Here is a 10,000-nt window from a genome sequence, read left to right on the forward strand (position 1 = left end):
CACTTAGCCGGGTGGCAGAGGAGGACCAGACTATTCACAGATAGCGGCCCAACGACTCCCAGAGCCGGTCGTGCGGCGCGCGAGGTCTGCTCTCTTCACAAGAGGCTTTATTAGGGAGTGCTAAGGCAAGGTTCTGTGCCCTCCACCCTCATCGCAACACCCATGGGAGCCTCCGGTCGTCAATAGACCGCCGCACCGGCCTCTGACTGACTCTCAGAATGGACGGAAAGAGCCGGGTAAGCCTTTCAAAAGATTCGACCACGTGCCGAAAACTTTAGACTTCCGTGAGCTCTCCGGCTTGCACCGAGACCCGAAGTCGACGTGCGAAGCACCACGGGACCCCTTTCGCCTGCAGGTCCCGAGCCGCCTTTATTTGCTGTTACGAGCATCGTGTGCCCCATACCTGCGTGACGAGCACCGCAGGGCGGCAGAGCCATCGCACTTGGCCGGGTGGCAGAGGAGGACCCGACTATTCACAGATAGCGGCCCAACGACTCCCAGAGCCGGTCGTGCGGCGCGCGAGGTCTGCTCTCTTCACAAGAGGCTTTATTAGGGAGTGCTAAGGCAAGGTTCTGTGCCCTCCACCCTCATCGCAACACCCATGGGAGCCTCCGGTCGTCAATAGACCGCCGCACCGGCCTCTGACTGACTCTCAGAATGGACGGAAAGAGCCGGGTAAGCCTTTCAAAAGATTCGACCACGTGCCGAAAACTTTAGACTTCCGTGAGCTCTCCGGCTTGCACCGAGACCCGAAGTCGACGTGCGAAGCACCACGGGACCCCTTTCGCCTGCAGGTCCCGAGCCGCCTTTATTTGCTGTTACGAGCATCGTGTGCCCCATACCTGCGTGACGAGCACCGCAGGGCGGCAGAGCCATCGCACTTGGCCGGGTGGCAGAGGAGGACCCGACTATTCACAGATAGCGGCCCAACGACTCCCAGAGCCGGTCGTGCGGCGCGCGAGGTCTGCTCTCATCACAAGAGGCTTTATTAGGGAGTGCTAAGGCAAGGTTCTGTGCCCTCCACCCTCATCGCAACACCCATGGGAGCCTCCGGTCGTCAATAGACCGCCGCACCGGCCTCTGACTGACTCTCAGAATGGACGGAAAGAGCCGGGTAAGCCTTTCAAAAGATTCGACCACGTGCCGAAAACTTTAGACTTCCGTGAGCTCTCCGGCTTGCACCGAGACCCGAAGTCGACGTGCTAAGCACCACGGGACCCCTTTCGCCTGCAGGTCCCGAGCCGCCTTTATTTGCTGTTACGAGCATCGTGTGCCCCATACCTGCGTGACGAGCACCGCAGGGCGGCAGAGCCATCGCACTTGGCCGGGTGGCAGAGGAGGACCAGACTATTCACAGATAGCGGCCCAACGACTCCCAGAGCCGGTCGTGCGGCGCGCGAGGTCTGCTCTCATCACAAGAGGCTTTAGGGAGTGCTCAGGCAAGGGTCAGCCCGCAGCCTTCCTGGCAACACCCAGGGGAACCAGGCCACTCGCGTCTCTCGCCTTCATTTTCGACACGAGCGCCTGCGGAGGGCCACCACCCCCTCCGATTGTCAAGAGACCTCCGCACCGGCCTCTGACTTACTCTCAGAATGGACGGAAAGAGCCGGGTAAGCCTTTGAAAAGATTCGACCACGTGCCGAAAACTTTAGACTTCCGTGAGCTCTCCGGCTTGCACCGAGACCCGAAGTCGACGTGCTTAGCACCACGGGACCCCTTTCGCCTGCAGGTCCCGAGCCGCCTTTTATTTTTGTTACGAGTATCGTGTTCCCCAAACCTGGGTGACGAGCACCGCAGGGCGGCAGAGCCATCGCGCTTGTCCGGGTGGCAGAGGAGGACCAGACTATTCACAAATAGCGGCCCAACGACTCCCAGAGCCGGTCGTGCGGCAGGCGAGGTCTGCTCTCATCACAAGAGGCTTTAGGGAGTGCTCAGGCAACGGTCAGCCCGCAGCCTTCTTGGCAACACCCAAGGGAACCAGGCCACTCGCGTCTCTCGCCTTCATTTTGGACACGAGCGCCTGTGGAGGGACGGCCGGAGTCAACGTGGGGTTTGCCCGCCCTCCAATAGTGTCAAAAGACCGCCGCACAAGTCTCTGACTGACTCTTAGAACAGACAGAAAGAGTTTGTCAAATCTGTCAAAAAATTGACAAAGTGTCAAAAATTCGACTTCCAAGAGCTCTCCGGCATGCACTCATACCTGTCATTAAAGTGCTATGCCCGTGGAACCGTTTTTCGGATGCCTTTCAGAACGGTCCCGCGCCGCCATTTTGTTCTAAAAATCGTGTTCCCATATATCTCCGGGTACCCCGCCAACCTCACTGCGGAAAAACTACAAGTGGCACTGAATGGGTCTGAATTCCAAATTTGACTGCATCGGTCTGGAACTCGGTCCGGTCAAAACCGTTTGGATTTTTCTCGGTCCGGACTTCCGCGACAGACAAAGTTAAAGTTTTCGGGCTGCAGGCACAAAACGACAGCTGGCCATTTGCCGGGCTCAATTCACCCAATTCCTCCGGCACTTCGGAGCACATGTTCGGTGTAAGTTTGCGAATCTTTCCCGATGCTGCAGCATTTTCCTCCGCTGACACTTAGAATATTTTTCACACTTTGCTGAAAATTTTTCTAAGTGTTTTTTTCCAAGTTTTCCTGGTTACTGATTTCTTCTTTTTAAACATTTTTCTAAGTTTTTCTGGTTACTCATTTCTTCTTTTTAAACATTTTTCTAAGTTTTTCTGGTTACTGATTTCTTCTTTTTAAACATTTTTCTAAGTTTTTCTGGTTACTCATTTCTTCTTTTTAAACATTTTTCTAAGTTTTTCTGGTTACTCACTTCTTCTTTTTAAACATTTTTCTAAGTTTTTCTGGTTACTGATTTCTTCTTTTTAAACATTTTTCGCCGTTTTTCTGGTTACTGATTTCTTCTTTTTAAACATTTTTCTAAGTTTTTCTGGTTACTGATTTCTTCTTTTTAAACATTTTTCTAAGTTTTTCTGGTTACTGATTTCTTCTTTTTAAACATTTTTCTAAGTTTTTCTGGTTACTGATTTCTTCTTTTTAAACATTTTTCTAAGTTTTCCTGGTTACTCATTTCTTCTTTTTAAACATTTTTCTAAGTTTTCCTGGTTACTCATTTCTTCTTTTTAAACATTTTTCTAAGTTTTCCTGGTTACTGATTTCTTCTTTTTAAACATTTTTCGCAGTTTTTCTGGTTACTGATTTCTTCTTTTTAAACATTTTTCGCAGTTTGTCTGGTTACTGATTTCTTCTTTTTAAACATTTTTCGCCGTTTTTCTGGTTACTGATTTCTTCTTTTTAAACATTTTTCGCCGTTTTTCTGGTTACTGATTTCTTCTTTTTAAGCATTTTTCTAAGTTTTTCTGGTTACTCATTTCTTCTTTTTAAACATTTTTCTAAGTTTTTCTGGTTACTGATTTCTTCTTTTTAAACATTTTTCTAAGTTTTTCTGGTTACTCATTTCTTCTTTTTAAACATTTTTCTAAGTTTTTCTGGTTACTCACTTCTTCTTTTTAAACATTTTTCTAAGTTTTTCTGGTTACTGATTTCTTCTTTTTAAACATTTTTCGCCGTTTTTCTGGTTACTGATTTCTTCTTTTTAAACATTTTTCTAAGTTTTTCTGGTTACTGATTTCTTCTTTTTAAACATTTTTCTAAGTTTTCCTGGTTACTGATTTCTTCTTTTTAAACATTTTTCGCAGTTTTTCTGGTTACTGATTTCTTCTTTTTAAACATTTTTCTAAGTTTTTCTGGTTACTAATTTCTTCTTTTTAAACATTTTTCTAAGTTTTTCTGGTTACTGATTTCTTCTTTTTAAACATTTTTCGCAGTTTTTCTGGTTACTGATTTCTTCTTTTTAAACATTTTTCTAAGTTTTTCTGGTTACTCACTTCTTCTTTTATAACATTTTTCTAAGTTTTCCTGGTTACTGATTTCTTCTTTTTAAACATTTTTCTAAGTTTTCCTGGTTACTGATTTCTTCTTTTTAAACATTTTTCTAAGTTTTCCTGGTTACTGATTTCTTCTTTTTAAACATTTTTCTAAGTTTTTCTGGTTACTCATTTCTTCTTTTTAAACATTTTTCGCAGTTTTTCTGGTTACTGATTTCTTCTTTTTAAACATTTTCCTAAGTTTTCCTGGTTACTGATTTCTTCTTTTTAAACATTTTTCTAAGTTTTCCTGGTTACTCATTTCTTCTTTTTGATCATTTTTCTAAGTTTTCCTGGTTACTGATTTCTTCGTTTTGAACATTTTTCTAAGTTTTCCTGGTTACTCACTTCTTCTTTTCAAACATTTTTCTTCGTTTTTCTGTTTACTCATTTAGCACTTTCAGGCACTTTCCCATCATTTCCTCGTTCCCGATTTCACCCTTTAAAACGCTTTCGGGCATTTCCCTAAGTTTTGCGGTTCACTCGTTTGGGACTCACTGACACCTTCTCTAGCTTCCCTGCTCACTTTTTTCGTACTGTTGAGAAAATTCGAACCCTTTCCTTAACTATGCCGGTTACTGACTTCACCGCTTCAGACCCTTGTCCCCGTAATGAAAGATACCATTTCCCACCGTGGGAAATGCACGAAAATCGGACTGAACACGGGGGAGGCTCCCCCCTCGAAGGCGAGACCGTCGGCAGAACCGCCGGGTCAAACCCGGCTGAGCTACCCGGCTTACAAGTCTCAAAGTCGGTATGAGCAGTCACGTCCACCCCCATTCCCTTTTGGACCACTTCCCACGGTTCCAAATGCATGAAAATCGGCCTGTACACGGGGGAGGCACCCGCCTCGAAGACGAGACCGTCGGCAGAACCGCCGGGTCAAACCCGGCTGAGCTACCCGGCTCGGAAGCGCCAAAGTCGGGTTGAGCAGTCACATTCACTCCCATCGACGTTTGGACCACTTCCCACGGTTCGAAATGCACGGAAATCGGCCTGTACACGGGGGAGGCACCCGCCTCGAAGAGGAGACTGTCGGCAGAACCGCCGGGTCAAACCCGGCTGTGCTAACCGGCTCGGAAGCGCCAAAGTCGGGTTGAGCAGTCACATTCACTCCCATCCCCTTTTGGGCAACTTCCCACGGTTGGAAATGCATGGAAATCGGACTGAACACGGGGGAGGCTCCCCCCTCGAAGGCGAGACCGTCGGCAGAACCGCAGGATCAAACCCGGCTGAGCTACCCGGCTTACAAGTCTCAAAGTCGGTATGAGCAGACACGTCCACCCCCATTCCCTTTTGGACCACTTCCCACGGTTCGAAATGCATGAAAATCGGCCTGTATACGGGGGAGGCACCCGCCTCGAAGACGAGACCGTCGGCAGACCCGCCGGGTCAAACCCGGCTGAGCTACCCGGCTCGGAAGCGCCAAAGTCGGGTTGAGCAGTCACATTCACTCCCATCCCCTTTTGGACCACTTCCCACGGTTCGAAATGCACGAAAATCGGCCTGTACACGGGGGAGGCACCCGCCTCGAAGACGAGACCGTCGGCAGAACCGCCGGAACAAACCCGGCTGAGCTACCCGGCTTACAAGTCTCAAAGTCGGTATGAGCAGACACGTCCACCCCCATTCCCTTTTGGACCACTTCCCACGGTTCGAAATGCATGAAAATCGGCCTGTATACGGGGGAGGCACCCGCCTCGAAGACGAGACCGTCGGCAGACCCGCCGGGTCAAACCCGGCTGAGCTACCCGGCTCGGAAGCGCCAAAGTCGGGTTGAGCAGTCACATTCACTCCCATGCCCTTTTGAACCTCTTCCCACCGTTGGAAATGCACGAAAATCGGCCTGTACACGGGGGAGGCTCCCCCCTCGAAGGCGAGACCGTCGGCAGAACCGCCGGGTCAAACCCGGCTGAGCTACCCGGCTTACAAGTCTCGAAGTCGGGTTGAGCAGTCACATTCACTCCCATCGACTTTTGGGCAACTTCCCACCGTTGCAAATGCATGAAAATCGGCCTGTACACGGGGGAGGCACCCGCCTCGAAGTCGAGACCGTCGGCAGAACCGCCGGGTCCAACCCGGCTGAGCTACCCGGCTTACAAGTCTCAAAGCCGGGTTGGGCAGTCACGTTCACCCCCATTCCCTTTTGGATCACTTCCCACGGTTCGAAATGCACGAAAACCGGCCTGTACACGGGGGAGGGTCCGCCCTCGAAGGCGAGACCGTCGGCAGAACCGCCGGGTCAAACCTGGCTGAGCTACCCGGCTTACAAGTCTCAAAGTCGGGTTGAGCAGTCACGTTCACTCCCATCGACTTTTAGACCACTTCCCACGGTTCGAAATGCACGAAAATCGGCCTGTACACGGGGGAGGCACCCGCCTCGAAGACGAGACCGTCGGCAGAACCGCCGGGTCAAACCCGGCCGAGCTACCCGGGTTAGAAGCCTCAGAGTCGGGTTGAGCAGTCACGTTCACTCCCATCGACTTTTAGACCACTTCCCACGGTTGGAAATGCACGAAAATCGGCCTGTACACGGGGGTGGCATCCGCCTCGAAGACGAGACCGTCGGCAGAACCGCCGGGTCAAACCCGGCTGAGCTACCCGGCTTACAAGTCTCAAAGTCGGGTTGAGCAGTCACATTCACTCCCATCGACTTTTGGGCAACTTCCCACGGTTCGAAATGCACAAGATTCGGCCTGAACACGGGGGACGCTCCCCCCTCGAAGGCGAGACCGTCGGCAGACCCGCCGGGTCAAACCCGGCTGAGCTACCCGGCTCGGAAGCGCCAAAGTCGGTATGAGCAGTCACGTTCACTCCCATCCCCTTTTGGACCGCTTCCCACGGTACGAAATGCATGAAAATCGGCCTGTACACGGGGGAGGCACCCGCCTCGAAGACGAGACCGTCGGCAGAACCGCCGGGTCAAACCCGGCTGAGCTACCCGGCTTACAAGTCTCAAAGTCGGGTTGAGCAGTCACATTCACTCCCATCGACTTTTGGGCAACTTCCCACGGTTCGAAATGCACAAAATTCGGCCTGAACACGGGGGACGCTCCCCCCTCGAAGGCGAGACCGTCGGCAGAACCGCCGGGTCAAACCCGGCTGAGCTACCCGGCTTAAAAGTCTCAAAGTCGGTATGAGCAGTCACATTCACCCCCATTCCCTTTTGGACCACTTCCCACGGTTGGAAATGCATGAAAATCGGCCTGGACACGGGGGAGGCTCCCCCCTCGATGACGAGACCGTCGGCAGAACCGCCGGAACAAACCCGGCTGAGCTACCCGGCTTACAAGTCTCAAAGTCGGTATGAGCAGACACGTCCACCCCCATTCCCTTTTGGACCACTTCCCACCGTTGGAAATGCACGAAAATCGGCCTGTACACGGGGGAGGCACCGGCCTCGAAGACGAGACCGTCGGCAGAACCGCCGGATCAAACCCGGCCGAGCTACCCGGGTTAGAAGCCTCAGAGTCGGGTTGAGCAGTCACATTCACTCCCATCCCCTTTTGAACCTCTTCCCACCGTTGGAAATGCACGAAAATCGGCCTGTACACGGGGGAGGCTCCCCCCTCGAAGGCGAGACCGTCGGCAGAACCGCCGGGTCAAACCCGGCTGAGCTACCCGGCTTAAAAGTCTCAAAGTCGGGTTGAGCAGTCACATTCACTCCCATCGACTTTTGGGCAACTTCCCACCGTTGCAAATGCATGAAAATCGGCCTGTACACGGGGGAGGCTCCGCCCTCGAAGGCGAGACCGACGGCAGAACCGCCGGGTCAAACCCGGCCGGGCTACCCGGGTTAGAAGCCTCAGAGTCGGGTTGAGCAGTCGCATTCACCCCCATCCCCTTTTGAACCTCTTCCCACCGTTGGAAATGCACGAAAATCGGCCTGTACACGGGGGAGGCACCGGCCTCGAAGACGAGACCGTCGGCAGAACCGCCGGATCAAACCCGGCCGAGCTACCCGGGTTAGAAGCCTCAGAGTCGGGTTGAGCAGTCACATTCACTCCCATCCCCTTTTGAACCTCTTCCCACCGTTGGAAATGCACGAAAATCGGCCTGTACACGGGGGAGGCGCCCCTCTCGAAGGCGAGACCGACGGCAGAACCGCCGGGTCAAACCCGGCCGAGCTACCCGGGTTAGAAGCCTCAGAGTCGGGTTGAGCAGTCACATTCACCCCCATCCCCTTATGAACCTCTTCCCACCGTTGGAAATGCACGAAAATCGGCCTGTACACGGGGGAGGCCCCCCTCTCGAAGACGAGACCGTCGGCAGACCCGCCGGATCAAACCCGGCCGAGCTACACGGCTTACAAGTCTCGATGTCGGTATGAGCAGTCACGTCCACCCCCATTCCCTTTTGGACCACTTCCCACGGTACGAAATGCATGAAAATCGGCCTGTACACGGGGGAGGCACCCGCCTCGAAGACGAGACCGTCGGCAGAACCGCCGGGTCAAACCCGGCTGAGCTACCCGGCTCGGAAGCGCCAAAGTCGGGTTGAGCAGTCACATTCACTCCCATCCCCTTTTGGGCCACTTCCCACGGTTCGAAATGCATGAAAATCGGCCTGTACACGGGGGACGCTCCCCCCTCGAAGGCGAGACCGTCGCCAGAACCGCCGGGTCAAATCCGGCTGAGCTACCCGCGTTACAGGTCTCAAAGTCGGGTTGAGCAGTCACGTTCACCCCCATCCCCTTTCGGACCCCTTCCCACGGTTGGAAATGCATGAAAATCGGCCTGTACACGGTGGGCGCTCCCCCCTCGAAGGTGAGACCTTCGGCAGAACCGCCGGGTCAAATCCGGCCGAGCTACCCGCGTTAGAGGTCTCAATGTCGGCTTCAGCAGTCACATTCAATCCCATTCCCGTTTGGACCTCTTCCCGCCGATGGAAATGCACAAAATTCGGCCTGAACACGCGGGACGCTCCCCCCTCGAAGGTGAGACCTTCGGCAGAACCGCCGGGTCAAATCCGGCCGAGCTACCCGCGTTAGAGGTCTCAATGTCGGCTTCAGCAGTCACATTCAATCCCATTCCCGTTTGGACCTCTTCCCGCCGATGGAAATGCACAAAATTCGGCCTGAACACGCGGGACGCTCCCCCCTCGAAGGCGAGACCGTCGCCAGAACCGCCGGGTCAAATCCGGCCGAGCTACCCGCGTTAGAGGTCTCAATGTCGGCTTCAGCAGTCACATTCAATCCCATTCCCTTTTGGAACACTTCCCGCCGTTAACAATGCACGATATTCGGCCTGAACACGCGGGACGCTCCCCCCTCGAAGGTGAGACCTTCGGCAGAACCGCCGGGTCAAATCCTGCCGAGCTACCCGCGTTAGAGGTCTCAATGTCGGCTTCAGCAGTCACATTCAATCCCATTCCCGTTTGGACCTCTTCCCGCCGATGGAAATGCACAAAATTCGGCCTGAACACGCGGGGCGCTCCCCCCTCGAAGGCGAGACCGTCGCCAGAACCGCCGGGTCAAATCCGGCTGAGCTACCCGCGTTACAGGTCTCAAAGTCGGCTTCAGCAGTCACATTCAATCCCATTCCCTTTTGGAACACTTCCCGCCGTTAACAATGCACGATATTCGGACTGAACACGGGGGCCGGTCCGCCCTCGAAGTCAACACCGTCCGCAGAACCGCCGGGGCAAATCCGGCTGAGCTACCCCGCCCCCGAACACTCAAAGTCCCTCTGAAGCCTTGCATTCGCCTCCTTGGAAAATTGACGTCAAACATTACCAAAATCGGGGGCACGAGCACTAAAGCTAAGTCTCACCCTTTCCCTATCCCTAACCAGGAACCGAACGCCCACCCTCAGCCTCACACCAACGCCGGTGCCACTCCAGACAGACACACCCTTCAAAACCACACCCATCCGGCCATGCAACTCAAAAAGGGTCCAAATTCAGAAACACCCCCTTCAAAAGGCACTCCATCCTCGGCCACACCACCGGGACATGCTCCCCTCGGCGATAATTAAGCCCCCACCACTATTTGAAGCCAACCGCAGCCGCAACTCGAACGGAGAAATCAGTAACCAATTCAAAAATGCGCTTGG

Source organism: Chiloscyllium punctatum, unplaced genomic scaffold (assembly GCF_047496795.1).
Source record: "Chiloscyllium punctatum isolate Juve2018m unplaced genomic scaffold, sChiPun1.3 scaffold_554, whole genome shotgun sequence".
Classification (NCBI taxonomy): domain Eukaryota; kingdom Metazoa; phylum Chordata; class Chondrichthyes; order Orectolobiformes; family Hemiscylliidae; genus Chiloscyllium; species Chiloscyllium punctatum.